This window comes from Halichoerus grypus, chromosome 9 (assembly GCF_964656455.1).
Source record: "Halichoerus grypus chromosome 9, mHalGry1.hap1.1, whole genome shotgun sequence".
Taxonomy (NCBI): Eukaryota; Metazoa; Chordata; class Mammalia; order Carnivora; family Phocidae; genus Halichoerus; species Halichoerus grypus.
In genome coordinates this window covers 141,957,223-141,970,994 of record NC_135720.1, presented here as the reverse complement: position 1 = coordinate 141,970,994, position 13,772 = coordinate 141,957,223, and the positions used below count along the sequence as shown (strand labels likewise).

Below are 13,772 nucleotides of genomic sequence, written 5' to 3'. Positions count from 1 at the left end.
TAAATTGATTTCATGAATACTTATCGGGTCATGCCCAGCACTGCAAAATACACTGCTCCGTATATACAAGCTTTGCCCCCTCCCCCCAGCACCTCACACTGGCACCCTGACCGCGTCCCGGGGGCGCCCCCTTGCTTACTCCACCCAGGAATAACGGGCCTTGCAGTCCCCGGGGGCCTTGGGGGCCTTGGGGGCCTTTGCAGCGATCATTGTGTCTACCTGGAATGTTTGCCCCCAGATATCACAAGGGCTCATTCCCTCACCCTCTTTCAGATTTAACTCCAATGTCCTCAGTGAGGCAGCCCCCTTTACCTCCTACATCACTGTCCAGCCTCTAGGATCCCCCAGGGCTGAAACAGATCCATCTTCTCCAGAAATCATCAGACCTAAAAAGAGCCTTCACTATCAGGCCCTGGAAAGATACCTGGCTTCCCATGGCTCGTCACCCTGGCTGGTCTGGCCATCCTCCTCCAGGACAGAGCTGGGGTTGGAAGACCACCAGAGGACAGCTACCTACAGAATCCGTCCCGAGGGAGAACCTGCGGACCAGCTAACAGGATGCAGGGGACAGAAGCTGCCCAGGACTCGGGGGGGGGGGGGGTGCGGAGAATAAAGCTCCAACACCTGCTCTAGCACTTCCTGGCCACTGATCTTTGACAGTCGGCTTCATGTCTCACGGGTCTGGAATTCTTGGCTACAAACTGGAGTTTCATAGCATCCCCTACCTCACAGGAGTTTACACGGAACACGAAGGACAAAGAGGGCCGCCAGCCGAGTGGGGGTTACACACAGCGGTGCACCGGGGTGGCTGACGCCGCTCGCCAGGGCCACCTGCTAAGCCTTCAGGCATTTTGTGAGCTGCCTGTTTAAACTCAACGATTATTAAAAATTAAATTATATAAACTTACAATTAAATAGCTTATATAAAAAGCAAAGTTAAGGGCACCTGGGTGGCTCAGTTAAGCATCTGCCTTCGGCTCAGGTCATGATCCCAGGGTCCCGGGATCAAGCCCTGCATCAGGCTCCCTGCTCAGCGGGGAGTCTGCCTCTCCCTCTCCCTCTGCCCTTCCTTCCCACTTGTGCTCACGTGCGCTCTAATAAAATCTTAAAAAAAAAAAGTTAGCTGATACCCCACATCTCCTCATCACTTCACCATTATCCTCACTCATGGGGCTGTTCACTCCTCTCGTGTGGTGGCGATTCTACGTCGTGGGCTACTGTGCATTGCTTTGTAACTAACTCCACATTCAGTCACTGCTAGTTTGAGATCCACTGTGGTGGAAATAGTTTCACCACAGAAATGGGCACACATTACAAATTAAAGGGGTGTGTGTGTGTGTGTGTGTGTGTGTGTGGTTCTTGTTTGTTTTCCTGAGAGCTATCAAACATTTATTGACACACCATTATTTTCAGAGAATGTTCTCAATAAATGCCTTCCTCTGGGCTTCCTCTCACCCAAGTGGGGCAAGAACTATCAGGCAGACTTGCTTGTTTGCTCATTCCCTTCATGTTCAGAGCTCTACACTGAACTTTACTGGGTAAAAACAGTCTGGGATCAGACTCCCAAAGTGGGAGTCTCTACCGAGTACTAATGTCACTGAAACATCATGTGGCTTCTGTTTGGTTCATAAGAAAACTTCCTTACTGCTCACTGTGATTTGCAGTTCTGTAAGGTTTGTCACTTGGTTAGTCTAACTTCAAATCCACACTGGCTTTGATGTTGTCATTTACCAGCTTCTATGAAGCCCACGGGCTGGGCTTTCTCTACACATGTTGATTTTAACTCCATTCAAAAATATGAACAAAGGTTCAAAAAAACAGTTTGGCAGGGGCATGGGGGAAGGGGACAATGTAGAAATATCTTCCCCACAGGCCTGGAAATTTCACTACAAGTTGCAACTTTGGAAGATAATAGGGGATATTTACACATGAGCATCAGGGAGCCCCAAAGCTCCCTGGGAAAAGGAAATACCCCACCATCTAGAGAATTAAGAGCTCAAGACAAAAGAGAACACGGGAAGCAGTTAGTCCAAATCACAACTCACTCACTTTTCAACCATCAATAAAATTTTGTTCCTCATTTTATGGCCATTTTTTCCTACTTACACTAAACTTTTACTACTTCTTATAAGTGATTATGCAAGGAACCAAGAATGAAGACTCCACGACCACCACCTTGAACTGCCAGCATCCTTGAGTAGGATTCCAATCTGTGCCTTGGCAACATCATAAAATATAACGGTCTTGAATTTTTCAACTGAAGGAAGAAACTGAGGGGTCAAGAGTCCTGCAGCTGGAAACCCCACTGCCTCATTAGAGAGAATGCTCCTTGCTTTGGAACGGGGGAGGAGTGTTGGTCTCACTGGGATCTCAGGGCTCGCTCCTCCCCTCCTGACAGTCTAAGAACCAGGCCACTGGCCAATATATGCCTCAAAAAGGAGCCACCCGTGTTCCTCCTGAAATTTCACGATGTTTTCATATTCCTGCTTATCAGTAATCTAAGCTCTTCATGGCCTTGCCTTGGGGGCCACACCACTGAGCACAGAGCCTGCCTGCAGCTGCAAGGGCAGATCACTCCTCCAGGCTGTGGAGTCTAGTATTTCCTGCAGAATTGCTGCTAAACTCATAATGTAAGAAGAGGGAACCTCTCCTAGGGAAAGAGACTGGCACTGCCCGCAGGAGCTCATCGTTACGGGGTAGGGATCGATTAAAACCTGTTTGTACATTTTCAGTACACGCTGCTCCATCTCCATCCTCTGAGCTTCCAGCAGTTTCTCCCGACATCGTCACTCCCCTTCCTCCAGCCCACTTCGCCTCTCATCCAACACCTCCACTGATATTCCAGAGGCCTCCCCAACAGCCCCCACAACACCTACAACCCACGCTAGGATGCACACCAGGCATGTTTTCAAAAGTAAGACTTTCTGCAGCTTCAGGGACCCTTCTTAGGGACAATAAGCTGATTCTTCTAGACTGGAGGTGAAACAGGGGTGATACAAAAACGTTAAGGTGCTGGGCTTGAAGAGGGCAAAGTACAGAAACCCAAAGGGAAGTACTCACCTGGAACAAGGAGGGAAGAAAACACGGGATGATGAATTTTCAGTGCGTTCCCAAACTTGCCCACCAGAGGGAAGCCTCGAGCTGCCGGCAGGCTGGCCAGAAACCAGAGCACGCTGCGTGGGCGGCTTCTGACCATCCTCATGTTCCCTGTTCCTAAGTGTTTAGAAAAAAAGGATACCCACTTAAAAAAACAAAAAAAAAAAATCAAATTCAGGACAAAATGAAGAACTATATTTACTTTTCTACATTACATTCTAATTTTTATAAATTTTTTATCAATCTGAGTATATTTTCCATCATTTGTCATAGTACGTCTTCACTTTTGTTTCACTTAACCAAACATTTCTGTTAGATTACTGTGTGTTCATAATAATCACTGATTCTGTTGCACAATTCCTCAAACTTGTTGGTCTGATTAAACTTAGAGTCACTCATCTGCTTTATCAGGAGGAAATACAGAATATTTTGGGTGCCCTAATTATTTTACAATATTCCTGATCCTAGTTCCTTTAGAATTGGTTCCTTAAAATATGTATGGTTATGGACATTCATGAAGTTTTCATCATATTACTGTATTGATTGTATCAGAATTTCCTAATTTATGAAGGCATTAGCTACATATGACTTAGACTACCATATAATTTTAAAGTGGTTATTAGAAATAAAATGCTCCCCTCAAACTTAAGTTTTATTATATGCAAGTATTATTTTATACAAGTATAAAAAAAACAAAAGGGCAAAGCAAACCCCCTCTTTTTTTCCAAACTGCCTCTTCTTACTTTAATAGAACTAACATTTAATCAGATTTCTCTGCTGGCTAGATGTGCTAGGCTAAATATTAAAAATTCCCAAGCAAATGCATTTTTCCCTTATACTTTACTGTTATCGAAAGAAAAATATAAGGTCCTCCTATGTCATAAATGTAATTTTTGCTCATTATCAAATATGACACATTTAGGTTTCAACGGAGTTGAAGGTTTGTGAGATACTGTTTGGATTACACAACTCACAAAGGCAATAGCTAGGCTGACAGCTCACATTTCAGCAGAACTCAGAAAGCTTAGTAAGCTGGTGATTCTGTCTTCCAGCTTCTAAAACAAACAAAACGCTCCCAGCGGTTCAGACACAAGACTCACCACCCTGTCTCCCATATTCAAGCAGGACAGAAGGGTAAATATATCGGATTCCACGTTGGTGGAGTTCCTACCACTGGTTTTGGTTTTCTCCATAAGTAGGGCAAAGGTCCTGTGGTCAAAGTAACATCTGATCCAGTGGCCAAACAGAAACAGGAGCGGGGGGGAGTCTGCCACAGCCAATGTGAGCCACAGGGGGAGGACTGACCGCAGACCCCGGCCACAGTGCCAGGAGCCACCTCCTCAAGAAGCAAGACTCTGGCGGAGTTCCAAATGCGTGGAGGCTGGGGCGCAGTCAGGCAGAGGGAGTTTCCCTCCCGCACCCCGGTCCCCACAGGCCCTGTGGGTGTGTGTCTGGTAAAGGGCGCGATCCTCAGCACCCGGGGCCCCACAGGAGGAGGAACCAAGCCGACTGTGGGGAAGGCTGTCAGCAGGCGACAGTTTGGACAGTGACCAGAAAGGAACAGGAGGAGGATGTCCAGCTCTACCGGACGATGTGCTCTGAGGACTTCCAGGGAAAGCAGTTCTGGTGGCCTCCGGGGACGGAGGTTCTGAAGCTGCTTCCACAGATGTTTCCTGGAGAACTTTGCCTGGTGAGCACCAGGCAACCTGCACCCGGCCCTATGCCATCCTCCCCCCACTCCCCTTGCTCTAGGTTGTACCTGTCCAGATAGTACTCGTACACGGAGCCCTGGCTACGTCCCCGAAAGCTCCTCACACACTGCACTGTATGGATGGAGGCTCCTGTGATTCGTCCCGCAGAACCGACCACCCCGACCTGCACAGCGGGCTCAGGACTTGTGTGTGAGACTCGTGCTGTGTGAATAACCTCGGGAGCCTGGTTAGTGGACATGAGCTGGCCTCCAGGTCAGAACGGGCCCTTCTGTTGCGAACACCAAGAGCTACAAATCTTGTCTCACGTCCCCTCCTGCTCCAAGCAGGGGCTGGCCCCCCAGGATGGAATCCCCGAGGGGGGCAGACACAGAGCCCGGGCTCCTTGAAAATACAGAAGCACGAGAACATGGAAATGCAGCTTGCTCCAAACTGCACGGAGGCGAACAAATGTTTGACTGCAGACCCTGTTATTCACCCTCCGAATACGGCCCTTATATGGGGATGGTCAGTCCGTCTCAGCCGAGGGGAGGACGCTCTCCCAGGGCTCCCAGCCGGGACTCCAGCCTGGCCGTCTCCACGGGGCTTCCCAGCTGATGAGGCTGGAGGTTGTAAGCACCCGATCTGGTGCAGCTTTGCCTTATTCTCCTTTACTGCTTACTATTGCTCTCATCTATATGCAGATTTCCCTTTTCTTCTTTCCATTTCTACTATATTTTTATAATATCAATAAAGGGGTTTCTCCACTTTGAAACTGAGAGTACAGCTGCTGTAAATCTTTTGTTCAGAACAGACATGACGCCTTCTAACTCCTCATTCAGCAGACAAGAAAACAATACGATAAAATGACTCGACGCCCAGGTAGTTAACTGCAGCGAATAAAAGCAGAGTAACTATAAAATAGGACAAGTTGATAGAGGTTGCGTTAAATATAATTTATAAACACTGCTCATTTGCCTACTAACCACACAGTACAATATTTATTTAAATAAATGTTTATTTAAATATTTAAATCCGTGTAACACAAACTTGTAGATGGTACACCTGATTCGACTCCGTTTGATGCTTAGGTTTCCTAGCTCATCATATTAGGCATCGTGGCCTAAGAATTTCCACTTATAACATTAAAAATCATGAGAAAATCCAGAGGACATATGTGGACAGAGAAGGGGAGAGAAAGGATGGGAAGGCAATGGCAGGAAAGAGATGGGAGAAGGCAAAACAACAGGTTAGCAATGAGCTCCTTCTAGAAGGTGACTTATGAACGGGAAAGTGGAAGAGGCGATTCCACACAACCCAGCCCACAGGAGACAGATGGGTGATATCAACATGGAAACTGGGTGAGTTATAAGGCAACCAGGCATGATAGGGCCTAGGGCAAAGCAGGTAGCACACTAACATTCAAATTTTTCAAATACTGGGGCGCCTGGGTGGCTCAGTTGTTAAGCATCTGCCTTCGGCTCAGGTCATGATCCCAGGGTCCTGAGATCGAGTCCCGCATCGGGCTCCTGCTCTGTGGGAAGCCTGCTTCTCCCTCTCCCATTCCCTCTGCTTGTGTTCCCTCTCTCGCTGTGTATCTCTCTGTCAAATAAATAAATAAAATCTTTAAAAAAAAATTTTTTTTCAAATAGTGTATCCAAACACAATGTGTCCATCCTGGGTACCAGCACCATACGCCTCTATACACCACCAAATAGACAAGTTCTCAATCCCTGTAGAAGGCTTCAGCATTAAAAGTGTTAGACTAGTAAATCATTCATTCAACAAATATTTACTGTGCATCTACTATGAACTAAGTACTGTACTAGATTCAAAGACAAATATTTTAATCTCTATAAAACTTAATTTCTTCATCGATACAATGGAGATGTTAACCCCCCCTTTGTTAACTCCACCCTTTGAGTGGAGAAAGAGCCCAAAAGTAACAAAGACTAGAATGAAACAGAGACAATCTATAGGAACAGCGACTTTATAGGTAATACAATGGCACTAAATTCATATCTTTCAATAATTACTCTGAATGCAAATGGACTAAATGCTCCAATCAAAAGACATAGGGTATCAGAATGGATAAAAAAACAAGACCCATTGATATGCTGCTTACAAGAGACTCATTTTAGACCCAAAGACATCCCCAGACTGAAAGTAAGGGGGTGGAGAACCATTTATCATGTTAATGGACATCAAAAGAAAGCTGGAGTAGCCATACTTGTATCAGACAAACTAGATTTTAAAACAAAAACTGCAATAAGAAATGAGGGAGGGCACAATATCCTCATTAAAGGGTCTACCCAACAAGAAAATCTAACAATTGTAAATATTTATGCCCCTAACTTGGGAGGAGCCAAATATATAAATCAATTAATAACTAACCTAAGGAAACTCACTGATAATAATACAATAATAGTAGGGGACTTCAAGGGCATCTGGGTGGCTGTCTGGTGAGTATCCAACTTTTGGATTTCGGCTCAGGTCATGATTTCAGGGTTGTAAGGTAAATCCCGGCATCCAGTTTCATGCTCACTGAGGAGTCTGCTTGAGATTTTCTCTCTCTCTGTCCCTCTACCCCTCCATCTGCTCACACTCGCTCTCTCTCTCTCAAATAAAACCTTTAAAAAAAATAGTCGGGGACTTTAACACACCACTCACAGCAATGGACAGTTCATCTAAGCAGAAGATCAACAAGAAAACAAGGGTTTTGAATGACACACTGGACCAGATGGACTTCACAGATAATACCCAGAGCATTTCATCCTAAAGCAGCAGAATACAAATTCTTTTCGAGCGCACATGGAACATTCTCCAGAATAGATCACATACTGGGTCACAAATCAGGACACAACCAGTACAAAGATTGAGATCATACCATGCATATTTTCAGACCACAATGCTATCAAACTTGGTATCGAACACAAGAAAAAATGTGGAAGGACCACAAATACATAGACGTTAAAAAACATTCTACTAAAGAATGAATGGGTCAACCAGGAAATTAAAGAATTAAAAAAAATATATGGAAGCAAATAAAAATGAAAACACAACAGTTCAAAACCTTTGGGACACAGCAAGGGCAGTTCTAAGAGGGAAGTATACAGCAATATGGGCCTTCCTCAAAAAGCAAGAAAAGTCTCAAATATACAACCTAACCTTACACTTAAAGGACCTGGAAGAAGAACAGCAAATAAAGCCTAAATCCAGTACAAGGGAAGTAATAAAGATTAGAGCAGAAATCAATGATATAGAAATAAAAAAAAACCAGTAGAACTGATCACCAAAACTAGGAGCTGGTTCTTTGAAAGAATTAACAAGATTGATAAATCCCTAGCCAGGCTTATCAAAAAGAAAAGAGAAAGGACCCAAATAAAATCATGAATGAAAGAGGAGCGATCCAACACTGAAGAAATACAATTATGAGAGAATATTATGAGCAATTATATGCCAACAAATTAGGCAATCTGGAAGAAATGGATGCATTCCTGGAAACATATAATCTACCAAAACTGAAACAGGAAGAAATAGAAAATCTGAACAGACCCATAACCACCAAAGAAATTGAATCAGTAATCAAAAATCTCCCAACAAACAAGAGTCCGGGGCCGGATGGCTTCCCAGGGGAATTCTACCAAACACTTAAAGAATAATTAATACCTATTCTTTTGAAACTGTTCCAAAAAATAGAAATGGAAGGAAAACTTCCAAATTCATTCTATGAGGCCAGCATTACCTTGATACGAGACAAGGACCCCACTAAAAAGGAGAATTACAGACCAATATCCCTGATGAACATGAACGCAAAAATTCTCAACAAGATACTAACTAATCGGGTCCAACAGTACATGAAAAGGATTATTCACCGTGACCAAGGCGGATTTATTCCTGGGCTGCAAGTGTGGTTCAATATCCGCAAATCAATCAACATGATACTCCACATTAATAAAAGAAAAGGGTAAGAGCTATATGATCCTCTCAATAAATGCAGAAAAAGCATTTGACAAAATTCAGGACCGTTTCTTGACAAAAACCCTCAACAAAGTAGGGATAGAGGGAACAAAACTCAACATCATTAAGGACATACAAAAGACCCACAGCTAATATCATCCTCAATGGGGAAAAACTGAGAGCTTTTCCCCTAAGGTCAGGAGCACAACAGGGATGTCCACTCTTACCACTGTTGTTCAAGATACTACTGAAAGTCCTAGTCTCAGCAATCAGACAACAAAAAGAAATAAAAGGCATCCAAATCAGCAAAGAAGAACTCAAACTTTCACTCTACGCAGATGACATGATACTCTATGTAGAAAACCCGAAAAACTCCACCAAAAAAAATTGCTAGAACTGATACAGGAATTCAGCAAAGTTGCAGGATATAAAAATCAATGCACAAAAGTCTGTTGCACTTCTATACACCAACAATGATGGAGCATAAAGAGAAATTCAAGGAACTGATCCCATTTACAACTGCATCAAAAACCACAAGATACCTGGGAATAAACCTAATCAAAGAGGCAAAGGATCTGTACTCAGAAAACTATAGAACACTCATGAAAGAAACTGAGGAAGACACAAAGAAATGGAAAAATATTCCATGCTCACGGGTTGGAAGAACAAGTACTGTTAAAATGTCTATGCTACCTAGAGCAATCTACACATTCAGTGCAATCCCTGTCAAAATAACACCAGCATTTTTCACAGAGCTGGAACAAACAATTTTAAAATTTATACAGAACCAGAAAAGACCCCAAATAGCCGAAGTAACACTGAAAAAGAAAACCAAAGCCGAAGGCATCACAATTCTGGACTTTAAGCTCTATTACAAAGCTGTCATCATCAAGACAGTATGGTACTGGCACAAAAACAGACACATAGATCAATGGAACAGAATAGAGAGCCCAGAAATGGACCCTCAACTCTATGGTCAACTCATCTTCGACAAAGCAGGAAAGAATGTCCAATGGAAACAAGACAGTCTCTTCAACAAATGGTGCTGGGAAAATTGGACAGCCACACGCAGAAGAATGAAACTGAACCACTTTCTTGCACCACACACAAAAATAAATTCAAAGGCCTAAATGTGAGACAGAAATCCATCAAAATCCTGGATGAGAACACAGGCAGCAACCTCTCTGACCTCGGCCACAGTAACTTCTTGCTAGACATGTCTCCAGAGGCAAGGAAAACAAAAGCAAAAATGAACTACTGGGACTTCATCAGGATAAAAAGCATTTGCACAGCAAAGGAAACAACAAAACTAAAAGGCAACCTATGGAATGGGAGAAGATATTTGCAAACGACATATCAGATAAAGGGCTAGTATTCAAAATCTATAAAGAACTTCTCAAACTCAACACTCAAGAAATAAAAAATCCAGGGAAGAAATGGGCAGAAGACATGAACAGACATTTCTCCAAAAAAGGCATACAAATGACCAACAGACACATGAAAAAGTGCTCAACATCACTGGGCATCGGGGAAATACAAATCAAAACCACAATGAGATACCACCTCACACCAGTCAGAATGGCTAAAATTAACAGGTCAGGAAACAAGAGATGTTGGTGAGGATGCAGAGAAAGGGGAACCCTCTTAGACTGCTGGTGGGAATGCAAACTGGTGCAGCCACTCTGGAAAACAGTATGGAGGTTCCTCAAAAAGTTAAAAATAGAACTATCCTATGACCTAGGAATTGCACTACTAGATATTTACCCAAAGGATAAAAAAATAGTTATTTGAAGGGGCACATGCACCCCAATGTTTATAGGAGCACTATCCACAATAGCCAAAATATGGAAAGAGCCCAGATGTCCATCAACTGATGAATGGATAAAGAAGGTGTGGTATATATATACAAATTGGAATATTACTCAGCTATCAAAAATAATGAAATCCTGCCATTTGCAATGACCTGGATGGAACTAGAGTATATCAGGCTAAGTGAAATAAGTCAGTCAGAGAAAGACAAATACCATATGATTTCACTCATCTGTGGAATTTAAAAAACAAAACAGATGAGCACAGAGAAAGGGAAGGAAAAATAAAATAAGAACAGAGAGAGAGGCAAACCATAGAAGACTCTTAACTACAGGGAACCATCTAAGGGTTGCTGGAGGGAATAACTGAGGTTTGGGTGGGGGGATGGGGTTTAAGGAGGGCACTTGATGTAATGATCACTGGGTGTTATATGCAACTGATGAATCACTAAACTCTACCCCTGAAACTAATAATATACTATATGTTAACTTTAATTTAAATAAAAAAAAAAACTGTCAAGATGTCAAATCTCTCCTAATTGATATAATAGCTTTAACACAATCCCAATGAAAAAATACAACTGGAACCTTTTTTTTGGGGGGGGGGTCAAAACTGGCAATCTGATTCTAAATTTACATGAGGCTAAAGAGAGCCAAATCAATCTTTCAAAATGGAAAAAAGAGTCCAAGGACTTATTACTATCTAATTTTAAGACTTCATTAAAAAGCTGTAGTAATCAAGACTATATGTCAGTATGTACTGATATAAGGATAGACAGAAAGATCAATGGAACAGAATAGAGTACATCTACAGTCAATTAATTTTGAGAAACATGCCAAAGCTAGCCAGTCAAAAGGGAAAGGACAATCTTTTCAACAAATGGTTCTCCAACAACTAGATATCCTCCATGGGGAAAAAAAAGAACTTCAAGCCTTTCACAAAAATTAACTCCAAATGTATCACAGATTTGACTATAAAAACTAAAATCACAGAAAATTTTCAATACCTCAGGACAGGCAAAGATTTATTAAAAATACACAAAAACCATGAACCATAAATGATAAATGACAAATTAGCTCACCAAAACTAAAAACTCTGTCCTTCAAAAAACAGATAAGACAATGAAAATAGAAACCACCGATATTTATAATACATATATCTGACAAAGGACTTGTACCCAGAAAATATAAAGAACTTTACAACTGAATAATAAGACAAACAAGCAAAAAAAAAGAGTAAGTTTTCAACAGACATGTCACAAAAGATGTACAAATGGCAAGTTCATGAAAAGATGCTACACATTATTAGTTATTACGGAAATGCAAATCAAAACCACTTCACACCTAATAAAATGCCTAAAATTAAAAACCCTGACCTGGTGTTAGCCAAGGGTCTGGAGGAACCAGTCCTCTCACACATTGTGGAAGGAAGTGGACAATGTTATAACCACACTGGAAAAAGAGTTTGGCTGTTTCTCATAAAATTAAACAAACAGTTATACAGCCCAGCAATTCCATCCAAGAGAAATGAAAACATGTCCGCACCATGACTTGTATACAGACGTCTCTTTCAGATTTATTCACAATGCCATAAATCAGAAACAACCCAAAAGTCCATCTACAGGTGAATGGATAAACAAAACATCATGTATCCTTATAATGAAAGACGGCAATAAAAGGGAACAAAGTGGGGCACATGCAAGGACATGGATGAATCCCAAAAACATTTCGAGAAAAATAAACCAGATGCAAGAATACATAATATAAATCCCATTCATATGAAATCCAAGGAATGGGGAAACTAAGGTATAATAACAGATAGCAGATCAGTGGTTGGCTAGGGCCCAGGGCTGGGTCTGGGGCACAGGGAAACTATCTAGGTTGATGGAAATGTTCTGTATCTTTTTTTTTTTTTTTAAAGATTTTATTAATTTGTTTGACAGAGAGAGACACAACGAGAGAGGGAACACAAGCAGGGGGAGCAGGAGAGGGAGAAGCAGGCTTCCCACGGAGCAGGGAGTCCGATGCGGGGCTCGATCCCAGGACCCCGGGATCATGACCTGAGCCGAAGGCAGACGCTTAACGACTGAGCCACCCAGGCGCCCCAAATGTTCTGTATCTTGATTATGGGGGTCACTACATGGATATACAAAATTCATTATATCATACAATGAATACAAGTGCATTTTGTTGTGTATAAATTATTCCTCAATAAAGTTGATTTTTTATTAAGTATATTATTGTCTGGAATGGGGGCAGGTGACAATTATCATCAGGATAATTAAGCACAGTAAAAACTGAAAAATACTATAATCAACTCATAAATGTATCTGGAAATTAAAGAGGAGAAATAACGGCGTGATTAATTAAAATTAAAAACAACCTCTAAATTTTATTTTAGTCTATAGTTTCAAAAGCGGCCACTCAAACCTTCCATATTTCATCATTCTGGTTGTTTCAAAAGGTCCTGGCTTATCTATCATTAAAAAGCTTTCAGATAAACTCACTCCTATGGGGCTATAAACATGTTACATGTTAAGCCTTAGTGACACTTTAATTTCTAAAGAAGATACTGATTTAAACAAACAAAACTAAAAACATCAACACTTAATGATAAGATTCCACATACTAGGGCAAGTGAATGGGAAGATCTGGGGATTAGGATTCTCCCTTCAGGCCCTCCCTCTCCCCACCAAACACACACACTGGGCTCCTGCTAAGTAGCTGAACAAATGGGGAATAAACATTCCACTAGCTGAATCCTGGACTACACCACACTGGCCTTCCCTGATGATAGTGTGGTTATGAGGACCCAGACGGGTCTTCTGTTGGCAGAACTATTTTATTTCCCCAACAGAAGAGAGCCCTGACTCAGAAATAAATGAGGAAATCAGTACAATAAAAGAGAAAGCCCAGAGACAGTGCCAATGCAGATCATACAGGAGCGGCACTACTCAAAGTTGGTGGAGAAAGGCTGACAACTCAGGCTGAGTAAATGGCTTTCATACAGAATTAAAAGAAAATTATAGTTCTACCCCTCACAAAAAGTTCCAGATCTAGTAAAGAAATAGACTAGAAAAGAAAATCTTTTAAAATTTTAGAATAAAATGAGACTATGTATGACCTCAGGGAAGGGCAGAATTCCTTAAGTCAGATACAAAACCAAAAATGATTAAGGAATATAGTATTCAACTTGAACAATCCAAAATTAACATTTTCT

General features: G+C 42.0%; 1 protein-coding gene across 3 annotated transcripts in view; it reads right to left on the bottom strand.

Moving 5' to 3' along the window:
• Positions 1–13,772, bottom strand: part of TRIM38 (tripartite motif containing 38) — a 37,982-nt gene that overhangs the window by 1,861 nt on the left and 22,349 nt on the right. For all 3 annotated transcript variants that reach the window (XR_013441460.1, XR_013441459.1, XR_013441461.1), the window contains one exon: positions 3,061–3,213. The gene's annotated coding sequence lies outside the window, so the exon portion shown is untranslated. The remainder of the gene's footprint in view (positions 1–3,060; positions 3,214–13,772) is intronic.